Source organism: Narcine bancroftii, chromosome 9 (genome assembly GCF_036971445.1).
Source record: "Narcine bancroftii isolate sNarBan1 chromosome 9, sNarBan1.hap1, whole genome shotgun sequence".
Classification (NCBI taxonomy): domain Eukaryota; kingdom Metazoa; phylum Chordata; class Chondrichthyes; order Torpediniformes; family Narcinidae; genus Narcine; species Narcine bancroftii.
This window is the reverse complement of record NC_091477.1, coordinates 83371532-83386333: the sequence shown is the minus strand read 5'-3', so window position 1 is coordinate 83386333 and position 14802 is coordinate 83371532. Positions and strand designations below refer to the sequence as shown.

The following is a 14802-nucleotide window of genomic DNA, read 5'->3' as shown; positions in this document are numbered from 1 at the left end:
ATGATAAATCCACAGCTTTTAAAGTTGATTGAATTCAACATGTAAATGAGTATATTACAGAAAGAAAATTCTCTGAGGAAATATTGTATTGTTTATGAAATGTTGGATTAACATGAGTATTATTGACAAATGTGAATCCAAGCAACTAAAACATTGTTACTGTGTCTTTAAAGAAGCAAAACATCCAAGGTATTTTAAAGTTTATCACATGAAATTTGATACCATGTGACAAGGAGGTTTTGGGGTATATGTTCAAATGGTAAGGAAGCTTTGTTTGCCTTCAAGAAAAGGAGATGCAGAGCAAATTAGGCAAGAAATTCCCAGATTTACAGCTTAACCAGCTAATGACCCAAACACCAGTGGTGAAGTAATTAGCAGAAGGAACTTAAAGCATCCAGAATTTGAGGAATGCAGAAAGCTTGGAGATTATTATGGATGAAGTAGATTAGAGATTGGAAGGGTTGAGGCTCAAGTCAGATTTGAAAACAGGAAGGAAAATATTGTTGTCAAGGTTTCACTGGCAATGTGATGTAAGATCATGCATTAATAGTAGAAGATTCAGATTTATGGAGAATGCATCCATCTTCAAAATAGCTGGCCAGGAGAATACTGTGACAATCCTGAACTGAAAATTAATCAGCATTTCTGAACCAGATGAGGTGAGGAAGGCACAAATATGGGAATATTACAAGAGTGGAAATAATGATCAGTGATGGAGAGGTAGCAGCTCAACCCATTAGAGGTGTGTGGTTATTAATATTTGGCAGCCTTAGATAGCAACCAGATGGAGGGATCAAATCAATGTCTCAAGCGGAGATTGTAGGGGTACTGAAGAGTGATCTTCATAGTTAATTGGAAAAATGTTCTTATTATTCAAAGGTTTGACAAAGGTGGTAACCATTCAGATGGTTAAGATGATGCTGGACAATCTGATATGAACATTTCTGATGGGAAGCCTAAACAATAGGAAAGCTGCTCGTTCATCTGTTATATTTTCCCAATTTTGCTGATGTCCTGACTATTATTCTGTGTTAGCATTTCTTATCATGCATTTGTTGTGATTAACGTCTCACTTTTTGTCCGCAATCTGTACAATTATGGATGGGACGTTTAGTCGAGCAGTGAACTTAACAAACTGGGGTTTGAATCCAGTGCTGTCTGTGACGAGTTTGTAAGTTCTGCGTGGGTTTTCTCCAGGGCCTCTGGTTTCCTCCAATTGTTCAAAACGTACCAGGGGTCTAGGTCAATTGGGTGGCATGGGCTTGTAGGCTGAAAGGTCCTAATTATTGTGTTGCATATCTAAATTAAAATTAAATTAAAAATGGAACACTGTCACTCTGAATAATTACAATCCAATTTGCTTCATCCATGTGAGTAAGAGATGTCCATTTTACTTAAATGTCTAATGTTCTTTCAGGGTTCTGATTATTGCCAAACATCCTGAAGATTTAATGTCAATAGTTGAGCACAGTGTTGCCAAACATGAACCCACATCTCACTGTATGCTGCAGTGCACAGTGATAATGTGCCAGTCATTTGTGGATGCTTTTTCTTTAAACTGTGTATTTATAAGAAGCTCCATAAGTAACCATTGTTATTGAGTGAAAGAATCCCTGAAGAAAGCATTTACCCTTGAAAAAATTGTTATTGTTAAGATTTAAATGATTTGTTTCTGTCATAGATGTCCATTGTTTCAAATTAGTATTTCCACCTGAATCTTCTCTGAAAACAAGGGTTACTGCAATTGCATAGATATTCTTCATATATCCCAGAGAGTTTCCATTGGTTTAAGCATAAATTGATGTTTCAGTTCACCCTGGATGCATTTGAGAAGGAGGAAAGCTATTAATGGCTGAACACTGTCAGAAGGTCAGAAGGCTGTCTCCTTTATAAAATGTGGAAGGGGCTTTCCTTTACAGGTACTCCTCAATTTATGTTCATTATCGGGACAGAAGGATTGGTTGTATCTCGAAATGGATGTAAGTCGGAATTTTTCCTGCGCACATGGAGTACCGAAGTCTTAAAACAAACTTTTTAACCAAATGTTGTATTTTAAAAACTATAACAGGGGTACAGGACATGTATGAGCCAAAATGTGTGTACTTACTTTGTTAGTCAGCATCCCGAAATTCATAGGCTGGGCACGGCCATCTTGATTCCTGTGAGCATGAGGGAGTCTTCGGTTGGCACACGCACGGTGGGTTCATGTATTGGAGTTCGATTGGCGCATCCCCGAGTGTTAAGTGCCATGATGACATTGAATCCGTGCCCTTAACTCTCAAGCATGTGCCAACTGAACTCCAATAGGCGAACCCACTGCGCATGAGCCAACCGAAGGCACGCACATGTACACAGGAATAAAGGTTGCTGTGCCGAGCCTATGAACCCCAGAATGCCAACTAACAAAATAAGTATGCACATTTTGGCTCTTGCATGCCCTGTATCCCTGTTATAGTTTGTCAAATACAATGTAAACTGCGTAAATTTATATTTATGTGTGGATGGACCTGTGTTGCATAGGTCGCAAGTAAGGGTGTGCCTGTATTTATATCTCCAGCTTCTTAAAAAGGGAGTGATATTTAAATTTTGCTTGAACTATTTGGTTCAACTTAACAGGACAAATGTGGATGGATTCCAAAGGTTCTGTGTATACAAGGGTGTGTTTGTATAGAAAATAAAATTGATGAGCCCATGGCAAGGCTGCTTTACCAGGCACTTTGATCCAACCAGAGGGTTTCACCATTCAGGGGCTGCTGTGTGCTTTTAGTGAATACAGGCTGGTGTTCTGACATTGGGACCATGTTGCCCTCCAGATCCACAGCCTTAGAGCAAATCTTGATTAGATTCAGACCCTTCTATCCACCCAGGGATTCTCAGCAGGGATTCTTACTGGAGTTTATGTCCCTCCCGACGCCAATTACCAAAAGGCACTTGTGAAACTGTATGCTATGGTTAGTAAACAAGAGACAACCCACCTCGATGCACTATAAATAACTTTAACCAGACTTGCCTCAAGAAAATCCAATTAATGACCACCATCATGTAACCTGCTGTACCAGAGCTCCCAGCATACTTGATCAATGCTACACCAAGATAAGGAAGACCTTCCACACTTTCCCAAGACTGCATTTTGGCACTGTGTTCCTTCTGCCTGAATACAGACAGAGCCTAAAAAGCAAGGCTCCAGTGATCAGGACAGCCAGAAGGTAGTTGCAGGAGGCTGAAGAATGGTTACAGGGCTGCCTCAAGTGGATTAGATGGTGTTCAAGAATTCAGCTGAGGATCTGAATGATTACACCAGGGTCATTACAGACTTTATCATATCAGCTGTTGACAGGTGTACCCCACCAAATCATTCAGCATATTCCCTTACTAGAAGCCCTGGATGAACAATGAAATCTGGAACCTGCTGAGAGCCAGATCACAGGATTTAAATTCAGAGATCCAGAACATTACATACTGAACAGGTACAACCTTGGAAAAGCCATCTCCCAGGCAAAATCCCAGATGAAAATGGAAACAACAAAGGATACCCAATAGCTGTAAAGTGAAATAGGTCATGGTCATTTTGCGGGAAATGGACTTTTACCATTGACCATTCATTGAGATGGATGCTGTTAACATTTTCACAACTTCTATAGATTAGCACCTTCCTTTCAGCTTCAGCAATTATAATGATATACATGAAGGAGTTTGAATATGTGAAATATACAGAGGAAGTGCATGATTTTTTGAAGGTTGCAATTTAACTAAAGAAAGCAAAGAGTTGAAAATAAGAAAACAGAAATGGAAAAGGAGGAAAGGTAATGATGGAAAAACGGAAAGAGAAGATAAACAAAATATAAAAGGGCTACGCTGAACTATATGACTTTAAATATTAATGGAATACATAACCAAATTAAAAGGAAGAAACTACTAAATTTAAATGAATAAATGTATTCCATTAGAAAAAATAACATATAGGTTAAGAAATAATATTGAAATATTCGAACAAGTATAGGAGCCTTACATTAAATACAATAGCGAAAACCTACCTGGGACAAACATTACCTAAGTTGATGGAAGGAGAAGGAAAGAAAAGAATGGACTCAGTAGAATTTCTGGTGTATTTTTGTTGAATGACAACATTGTCTGACTGGCTTAATGCAACCTAGATTGTATACCTAAAATGGATGAGAGGGGGGGGGGTGGGGGGGGTGGCTTGGGAGGAGGGGGGGGGAGAAAATGTCACTGTATATGTGTGAAAAAGAAATAGTGTATATCATGGCTAATGTGATTTATGGTGTGAAAAATAAAAAATTTAAAAAAAAAGAAAGCAAAAGGAAAGGGAATATGTTGAGCATCCTTGACCAACAACCAGGGTGTTACTTTGTCAGACTACACAAAATATGTGAAGACCCAAGAAGGGGGTAATTTCAACATAAAAAATCCCCAGCATAGATTCTTTGGATTCTTTAATTAGGAAATTGGGTAAACCTTGAGCTTCTTTGCTCACATGGCACAAAATCATTCACCTGTGAACTGTAGCCTGCAAGTGCATAACTTTTGGACACATTCATGCAAACAAAATGTTGGAGCTCATAAAAATAGCTTACTTAATCCTATTTTCATTTATGCTGTATGTTCAATTCATAAGAAATAACCAGCATAAAAGATTTATTTTTTGTCATCTGGGTTATTTAAAGAAATGTTTTATAGAGAATTTCAGATCTGTTACTGGTATTCTCCTTCATCCACACAAGGAGTTTGAGTGTCTTGCATTCAGACATGTGCCCATTTCTGTCCACGATTTAATCTTACAATAGTAATGCTTTGGAAAGTAACAACTTGTTTCACAAGGTTTCCAATGACATACTGAACCTCCACAAAACTTCTGAGGAAGTTGAGGTGCTGGTGTGCTTTCTTCATAATGACATTGGTTGAAAGGCTGTCCAAGATAGTGAATCCCAGGAATTTAAATTTGCTCACCCTCTCCACCTCTGATCCCCCGATGATCACTGGATCATACACCTCTGGCTTTCCTTTCCTAAAATCTACAATCAGCTCCTTGGTGACATTGTGTAAGAAGTTGTTGCTAATTCATTGAACTAATGTCAAATTAAAGTGTAAAGATTACGATTTGGAGGTGCATATTGCAAGTAACGAGACTCCATAGTTGTTTAACTGATGCACAAATTTCAATGGTCCTTCAGGGGATCAAATGTAAATAACCTCAAAGTCCTACTGCATTTCCTTAGGGCAGCATGGTTAGCGCAATGCCTTTATAGTGCCAGCGATTGGGTCTGTATCGGGGTTTGAATCCCACACTATGTGTAAGAAGTTTGTACATTCACCCCGTGTCTATGTGGGTTTACTCCAGGGGGTCCGGTTTCCTTCCACCATTTAAAATGTACTGGGGGTGTAGATTAATTGGCTGTAAATTGGGCGGCATGGACTCATGGGCTGAAATGGCCTGATACTATGCTGTATGTCTAAATAAGTTAACATCAAGAAATAAATGTGCCTTTGGCAGCATTGCTGATTGCGAACACAGATTGAACAAAGAGGATCTATTTTGAATCTGACGTCAAAAGGCAATGAATACTTTTATGCTTCTGCTTCCCATTGCACTTAATAACCCCTTTTAAATTGTAGCACCTGGGTAACCCTTCTGGAATCCGGGTGTGATTACTGGGGAAAAGCACCTTTTAAATTGCAGGGGGACCTACTCATTATATCGCCAACCCAGTGATTTAAGGGGGAATACCATCCCCGCAATGAGACGTCACGAACTCAAAATTCTGCCGAATGTTCAGATGCTGGGTGCTCGATGACGCACGCAAGTGGGTCAGCCATTTTCCTGTTCAAATTGGCCGTGGATGAGACCGAAGTAAGTTTAACTGGGTACCCTGACTCCCTCTGGGACCCGGTTTGGTTCCAAGGAGGTTAACCGGTTGGACTCTTTCTAACTGCTGCATAACTTGGGCACTAACCAGGCAAATTTCCCGGTTAACCCCATTTTACATAGCAGTTTGAAAGGACCTATATATCCATTGTTGCCTGAAAGCTTATGTTACTTGTGAACATCCTTTAATTGTCCAGTTAATGCTAGAATAATTAATATCACAAACTATTCTAGGTAAATTCTGCAGCATATGCACATCGCCTGCCAGAGGTAAGATTTTTCCTCGGCGCAGACTGCTCTGTTCATAATGACATGTTGTAAGACTGTGAATGATTGACAGGAAAAGGGGATGATTCTACTGTTGGAGCAGCAAACAATGTTAGCCCTTTCCCCTGTCACACAGTTCATTGCAATGTTAAGTTGAAACACTCCTATAACCTGCCAAAGTTAGACAGATGTTACAATGACAGGCAGCTCTTAGACTTTATGACTGACTTTTTCTTTTGTTAGTCTAACAACACCTTTACAGTGCCAGCGATTGGGACCAGGGTTCGATTTGTCTGTAAGGAGTTTGAACATTCTCCCTGTGTCTGTGTGGGTTTTCCCCAGGGGTTTTGGTTTCCTCCCACCGTTCAAAATGTACTGGGGGTATAGGTTAATTGGGTGTAAATTGGGCAGTACAGGCTTATGAGCCAAAATGGCCTGTTACCATACTATATGAATAAATTTAAGAAATTTAAAAAGTGAAGTGCAATCTAACAGGCAAAGTATTATTATTTTCACCATAAAAGTTGGAAGCACAGAGGTTATCTGCAAGTTCTTAATTGGTTCAGCAGGTAATATCATTTATGGATTATGGTATCACATCATCATAATCACATAGATTTTTGAGATTATGGGAATTATGGCGGCCAAATCAATGGAACTGAGTTCACTGGCAGATCAGCCATGACCTTGTTTGAATGGTGGAGCTGACTTGACCAGCCAGATGGCCTACTCCTGCACCTTCTGACTTGTAAGGCTCCATTTAGCAAGCATTGATCTGTGGGAACAGCAGTCAAATCACTGCCATTGACCTCAGTACCTTTTCATTGGCATATTCACAAGATGTGGACATTGCTGGTGATGCTGCCCTTGATCGGAGGAGCTAGTAATCCTTATGCCATAGGTGCTCTGTGATTAGTAAGGGATTGCTTAAGGTGGTATGTGGGTGGAAAGAAAAATTTGAAAACCACTGTTTTAATCATACCTAATTGAATTGTTATGTGCACAGTTTCATAACTCCAAAGGAAATGGGCCCATGACAATTTTTCTCAAGCAAAATATTTCAGTAACAATTGGGTCTAGAACAGTGATTCTCAACCTTCCCTTCTCAGTCACATATCAACCTTAAGCAATCCTTACTAATCACAGAGCACCAATGGCCTACTCCTGCACTTTCTGACTTGTAAGGCTCCATTTAACAAGCACTGATCTGCGGGAACAGCAGTCAAATCACTGCCATTGTCCTCAGTGATTACTCAAAGTGATATGTGAGTGGAAAGAAAAAGGATGAGAACCACTGAGCTCGTTGAAAGTTACCCATACTGGATTGACATTTTGTGCCACGCTAGAGATGGAGAGCATATTTTGATCCCTACTGATCCTTTTTACAACAATACAGTAGTCACACTGAGAAATATGCAGAATTTTTAATTGCTTCAATTTGAATGCCTTGGTGAGATCCGAACACATATTTTGTACCCTCCCATCCATTTAACGTTTGTTTTCCCCACTCCTTTCTCCCCCCACCCCCATCCCTCCTCTTCGCTCCCCACCTTTTTATTCAGGCACCTGCCTACTTTTTGCTCATATCTTGATGAAGGATTCAGGCCTGAAACATTGTTACCCTTTGCTTCCTACAGATGCTGTGTGATCTGCTGAGTTTCTCCAACACTTTTGTGTATTGCACTACAATCATAGCATCTGTTAACTTTCCTGAATAACAGAGACTGTGATGCCTCAATAGAGTTCAGAGTTTTATCACACCTAATGCCTGGACACATTCAAGAATCTTAGGCACTTGGCAAGCAGTTTGTAAATATCATAATTATGCAGTAACAACCTATAAAGGAGAGCCTATGATTCATGGCTGGAAATAATTAAATCAAAGAAATCTGGTTAAACATGGGAATTGTGTTCATTTAATTTTTTTCTTGCTTATGAAGTAACAATTCTTTCATCCAACTATCTAAAGGAAAGTGTAAGGATGAATTGTATCTTTTCTTTTAAAAATATCCATTATAATTCTTTGGAGTAGTATGTTCCTGGGAGATGCGATAATTTCAGGTGTGTTATAAATATTAAACTCTCTGGCAAATCTCACATCTCGTTTGACTTTTCTCACTTTGATATGAGGCTGGCACTGTGAAAAGAAAATTGAATATCACATGCTAACAGTCAGAAGAGCTTTGTTCCCTCTGACAAGATAATGTCGGAAATAATCAGGAATTATACCTTCATTTGTACAATGTTTTTATTCTCTCCTTGGCCACAACCTAATTTACTGACTGAATTCTGTTGATTTTTTTTTTCTCTCTGGAAGACTTGTTTGCAGAATATGCAAACAAGTTATGCCCCATACAAATCGAGGGACTCATTTTGGGAATTCAAAACTTTATAAATTGTAGACTGCTAAGATTTTCATTTATTTAAGTTCTATTATTGTCACATAATACTACATTTAGAATGTAACATACATGAAATTCTTTAACTTTTTTGTCTACCATAAGGCAGACAGAGAGTCACCATTTTGACCAGCGCCCCCTCACAGTATCCTACAGCACCCTGTGTTCCTAGCCGGTCTCCCCTCCAAGTACTGACCAGTCCTGTGCCTGCTTAGCTTCCAAGATCAGACAGTCCCAGGCATATTCAGTCTATTAGGTGCTGTCATACACATTGTACAAGGTATATTTGCACCAAAATTCTTACTTGCTACAACTGAACAAGTACTTGTTTAAAAAAAAAATTATAATAATGAACTAATTGAATTAAAATAAAAGAGACAAATTCATGGTAATTAATAAATATTCACAGTGCAAACAAAAAGTGATTTGCAATAGTGGGAGCAATTTGTGATTAGTGCACCATGGAGAGGTTGAAGAGTCGGCAGTTGGGAAGAAATTGTTCTTGAACTGTTCTTGCCATTTCCCTTGATTTTCAAGAATTTTGTGAAAGGCACATAAAAATATTTCCCCTTTAATGATCTACACTGAGTTACATCTTTGTATGATCCTGTGCTGGTAATATTCTGTCCTTTTATAACCCTGCACTTACTGTCAGATACAAAATAGCAAAACCAATAGGAAGTCGGGTGTCCTTGCTGAATTCTGATTCTGAAATACTTTTCCATTAAATCAGTGGAACCTCTCCCAGTTCTATTAAATCATTCATGATATAAACATCAAAAAGAAACAAACCATGTAATATTTATGCATACATTCTATTTATATGTGAATTGGTGCGTTTATTCTCCAAGTACAATTTAAGATAGTTTCCAAAAAGAAATGCATTTCCAAAAGGAGGTATTTTTCTCATGCCACAAGCTGATTATGAGATTATTAAAAGTGTTTTGTGGTTATTTGAATTTCAAATCATTTTTCTTCTTGAGTAAAAGTTGAGAGAAAGTGTGTAATGCAAGGTGTGGGCCTGTTGTATATTTACAGGTCCCTCCATGTGCTCCACAATTTTAAATTGATAATCAAGCAACTCATATGTGATTAAAGTGCACATTCCAGATTTTATTCAAGGTGATTTGTATGTATTTTGATTTCACCATGTAGAAATTACAGCATTTTTTTTACAGAGTCCCCTCATTTCAGGGCACCATAATAATTGGGACATGACAATGTCTAGTACTTTACTGCACATCCCTTTCATGCAACAGCTGCTTCATAGACATCAGCAAGTGCTGAGTATCTTCCCTGGGGTTGCTCTGCCTTTCAACCATCTTCAGCTCCTACTTGTTTTGGGGGCTTGTCCCCTTCAGTTTTTTCTTCATTGTATGGAAAGCATGCTCAGTTGCATTTAGATCAGGTGACTGATTTGGCCATTCAAGAATTTTCCAGTTTTTTTTTAAATCTTTGAAAAACTCTTTGTTGCTTTAGCAATATGTTTGGGAGCATGGTCTTGTCGGATGAAGTACCGTCCAATGAGTTCGGTGGCAGTTGCTCGAACTTGAGTAGATAAGATGTTTCTATACACCTCAGAATTAATTTTGTTACTGCCATCAGCAGTTACATCATCAATGAAGATAAGTGCACCAGTACCTGTAGCACCTGTACATGCCCAGGCCATTACACCTCCACCGCAACATGTTTCACAGATGAGGCGATATGCTTTGGATCTTAGGCAGTTTCTTTACACCTCCACACTTTGCTTTTGACATCATTAGGAGGCACAGTTGATGTAGCTGTTAGCGCAATGCCATTACAGAGATCGGGACCAGGGTTCAAATCCCGTGCTGTCTGTAAGGAGTTTGTACATCCTCCCCATTTCTGCGTGAGTTTACCCCAGGTTCTCTGGTTTCCTCCCACTGTTTGAAACTTACAATGGGTTGTAAGTTAATTGGGTGTAATTAGATGGCACAGGCTTGTGGGCTGCAATGTCCTGTTACCATGCTGTATGTCTAAATTTAAATTTAAAAATCACTCTGATACAGGTTAATCTTGGTCTCATCTCTCCACAAAACATTTTTCCAGAATTCTTCAGGCTCTTTTAAATACCTCATGGCAAACTGTTATTTGGCCATCCATTCTGTGGCTAACTAGTGGGTTGCATCTTGCAATGCAGCCTCTGTATTTATTTTCATGGTCTTCTTTGTTTCATCTTGTATTCGTATGTGTGAGTTCTTAGACAACACATGGATAAAAGAAAAGATTCTTTACCTTAAAGTTGTTGTAAACAGCACATGAGGCATGCCATGTGGCTGCAAGCCTCCATTACAGATCTAATATACTGTCTCTTGCTCTGTGTCAGCCCCCTGCTGGCAGCCAAATCTAATCAAACAGGAACTATAATCAAGGCCTTACTAGTAGCCATGTAAACATGATCACTATCATTACATTCTACTGACAGCAGTCATTGACACATCTACAACTACTTCTTGAAGAGTATTTCTTTTGTCATCATTTGGTCTTCCTTGGAATATGAATCCATTTGCAATTACTGAGGTCACTAGTATGCTCTTTCTTCTTAATGATTTTCCAGATATTTGATTTTGTAACCCTGAGGTTTGGGCGATGTGTCTTACTATTTTATTTTTGTTTTTCAGCCTCCTAATGGCTTCTTTGACTTTCATTTGCACAACTCTGGTCCTTATTTTAAAAGATGGCAAATACAGAATCCAAAGGTGATCAAAAGCTTAGAAGAAAACCTAGCTCAATTATACCTGCACCAATGAAGCAATCAAACATACCTGAGTAATCATAAGCACCTATGGAGCCACATCTCCCAAGCATTATGGTGCCGTGAAATGGGGGAACTATATATAAAAAGTGTTGTAATTTCTACATGGTCAAACCAAAATGTTTACAAATCACCTTGAATAAAATCTGGAGTGTGCACTTTCATCACCTGTAAATTCTTTGATTACAAATTTAAAACTGTGAAACATAGGAGCAAATAAAGAAGGAAAAAAGTGTATTTTTCCAAAACATTATGGAGGCCACTGTACTCTGTAAAAGAGTACATATTATAACCTATGAAATGGTGTGAAAAACCAATCTGGGCTCCTTTGGCTAACAAAATGGGAAACCAAATTTAGCTGTTGATCCGCAATGTTGACTGACCCAGCAAAGTTGAAAAGGCAAGTGATGTAGCGTTCCTTAATGCCATGTACCATGATGAATGTGAACTACCCAGGCTGGCAAAGTCTGATGGCTATTCTGTGAACATAGCAGCAGATTTTCAGATGTGGATAATATTGGGGTGAGCTTTGGTGGCTCCTTCATCCGGATTACACTGGATAACAATTTTTTTTAAAATTACTTCCTGAAAAAAAAATTGGGGATTATAATAGACAACTTCAATCTGAACGCAAAGATTATTTCAGATTTGCTGCATCACGTTGGAAGTTGGAGAAACATTAAATTAACTTTTGTAATATTTAACATGTTTAATCCAAATCCGAGCCCTTTCTTGAAGGCAATAAATGCTATTGTCAAGTACACTCACAAAGCTATTGCCTAAAGAACATGTGCATCAACATGTGTTCAATCTATATCAATATAATGCACATCATCTTTATATGTGAGCTGCATTTATAGACTGTCTGCATCTATCCTGACTAAACATGTTCAGACCTAAGACAACATTTGCCTAGGCTTGGACTGGCCAAAAAAGCTTGCTTTTAGTACTAGTAGATTTAAAACATGACAGAAAATCACAAACTGAGGTTATATCTAAAAAATGGTACATGATAGGAAAGACTTAAGGTTATTTTCATAATCAGCAGACCAAAATCCACAAAATTCACCCAAACCAAAGCAAAATCTTTGTTGCCCAATGTTATTTTATCATTCAGGGCGAAGGAGCATGTGGTATGTTGTTTACTTCTGAATATGTCTCACCAAAGCAAGAGAAAAATTAACTTCATATTTGTATCAGTAGAGTTGCAACTGCATGAGCAGCAACATTGATGGTGGTGATGTTTGATGCTTTGTCTGCAGCAAAGCTACCTGAGGTTTGAGAGGTCTCTTTAGGGAAGCTGTTGGACCAGTATCCTGCCTGCAGATGTAGTCAGTGCTCTTGTTTGTTATGGCTTGTGCTCCATTTGCTTTCCAGAGTTGAGCTTGTGCCAACCAAGCAGTCTCTTTTACCAGCAGACTGGCTGTAAATTCTGTCAGAGTTGAAATTATTTGTGACTTTGTAACAGCACTGATTTACCACAACTTACAAAAAGATAGAGAATACACTCACTCGTTTCTTTTAGCACACCATGGAGTCGACTTTCTTTTCATTACTCACTAAACACAATGTCGCATTCTTCGACTCCCCAAACACCACCCAGCTCAACTCCTCTGGCCTTCCCAATGTGTGGGTGATCCTGACACTCTCACTCTCCTTCTCCTGCATCTGAAATTCATACCGATGTTTAACATAGGCACGTGCACTATTACACCTGTGTATCGCATCGCTTACATCATCAGTGGCATCCAGGACTACTCCCAATGAAGGTGAGGACTTGTACAGTTCCATTTGTTCAATGAACTTGCACAAGGCAGTTGTTCATTATTTTTCTTATAATATGAACAATGATCGACATTGTTTTCTGCAGAGTAAAACACAATGCTGGACAAAACTCAACAAATCAAACAGTGTCCTCTTTAAAGCAAAGATTTAAAAAAATACATAACTGATGCTTTAAGCTTCAGCCCCTTCATCAAGGTATAAATGGATTTATGTCATGTAAAGCCACACATTATATGGCTTGGCACCAAATGATCTTTATTCTGAAAAGAAAAATAGAGTTGAATCTTATAAAATGTAATTAAAGGATAAAGCAATGGGAACAAGAAGTTGGGTTAGTGAGTAAAATTTACTTGACACAAGGAATGATAGGAATGCTGAATTTGTCCTATCAAAATAGTAACACTAACAACCTGTACTGATGTGCAAACGGAGTGAGTGAAAGATGGCTGCAGAAATCTGTCGACATTGTGGAGGTACTTGGAATGTTCAACGTTTTAAGTCATCAGTGATGAAAAAGAGTTCACCCCTTCATGAACTGGAGATGAAGAGTTGAATGTTTTCAGCAGTTGGGAAATAAATGAGTTGAATAATAAAAATCCTGAGAAGATCTTCAAGAGATTCAACCTAGATCACTATAACACAGAAAACAGGCTATTCGGCCCTTCTAGTCTGACCCAGACTAGTCTTTCCTAAGTGGAAAGAGCCTACTCGCCTTTATCTATACCTCTCATAATTTTGTAAAACTCTATCAAATCTCCCCTCATTCCCCTATGCTCCTTGGAATAAAGTCCTAGCCTGTTTAATCTTTCCCTGTTACTCAACTCCTGAAGACCCGGAAACATCCTAGTAAATCTTCTCTGAACTCTTTCAATCTTACTGATAACCTTCCTGAAGTTTGCTGACCAGAACTGTACACAATACTCCAAATTTGGCCCTACCTATGTCTTATACAACCTCACCATAACATCCAAACTCCTGGTCCCATTACTTTGATTTATGAAGGCCAAGATGCCAAAAGCTTTCTTTGCAACCCAATCTAACTGTGACACCACTTTCAGGGAATTATGTACATACATCTGGATTTAAATCTAATTCATGGATCTCCAGATACAAGTTGAAAGGCTTAAGACAATTTCTTACCAAGATCTAGAAACTCAACTGGTAAATACAAGGAAATGGAGGAAAGGTTCTTGGAATAGCACTTTTGAAGTCTCAGCATGTCCAGACAGGGGGAAGCTTTGTTGATGGAGGGGAAGGTCATTGTTGCACAGGTTCTAGGTAGAGGCAGAACACAAATTGATGATCACACCATTCCCTCAACTATTCTCGCAGCCACCTTCCAGAAAATGGGATCAGAGTTGCTGAAGTTGGTCAACAAAACAAAAGAATGGAAAGTTAACTGGAATTAAGCTGCACAGTAAATGTCAATAATCTCAAGGTTCACAGAGAACAACTATCCAGGATGTGGATCAAACTGCAAATAATGTGTCACTTGCAACCACATGGAGAAGATATAAACCCTGGTCATGTAAAGAGAAAAAGCTCCAAAGGAAAAAGAAAACAATTGAAAATAAGCACATCACTATATCCATGCCATGGAAGGTAGCAGAGAGCTTGAAGATACATTGTTATGGAACTATCTGCATGATGTGACAGGATGAGGAAACTGCGAGATAAATGAGTCTCCA

The 14802-nt window shown here is 38.8% G+C and overlaps 1 protein-coding gene across 4 annotated transcripts in view; it reads left to right on the top strand.

Annotated features, from left to right (window-relative positions):
* Nucleotides 1-14802, top strand: part of clstn2a (calsyntenin 2a) — a 453983-nt gene that overhangs the window by 362791 nt on the left and 76390 nt on the right. The gene's annotated exons all lie outside the window — the stretch shown is intronic.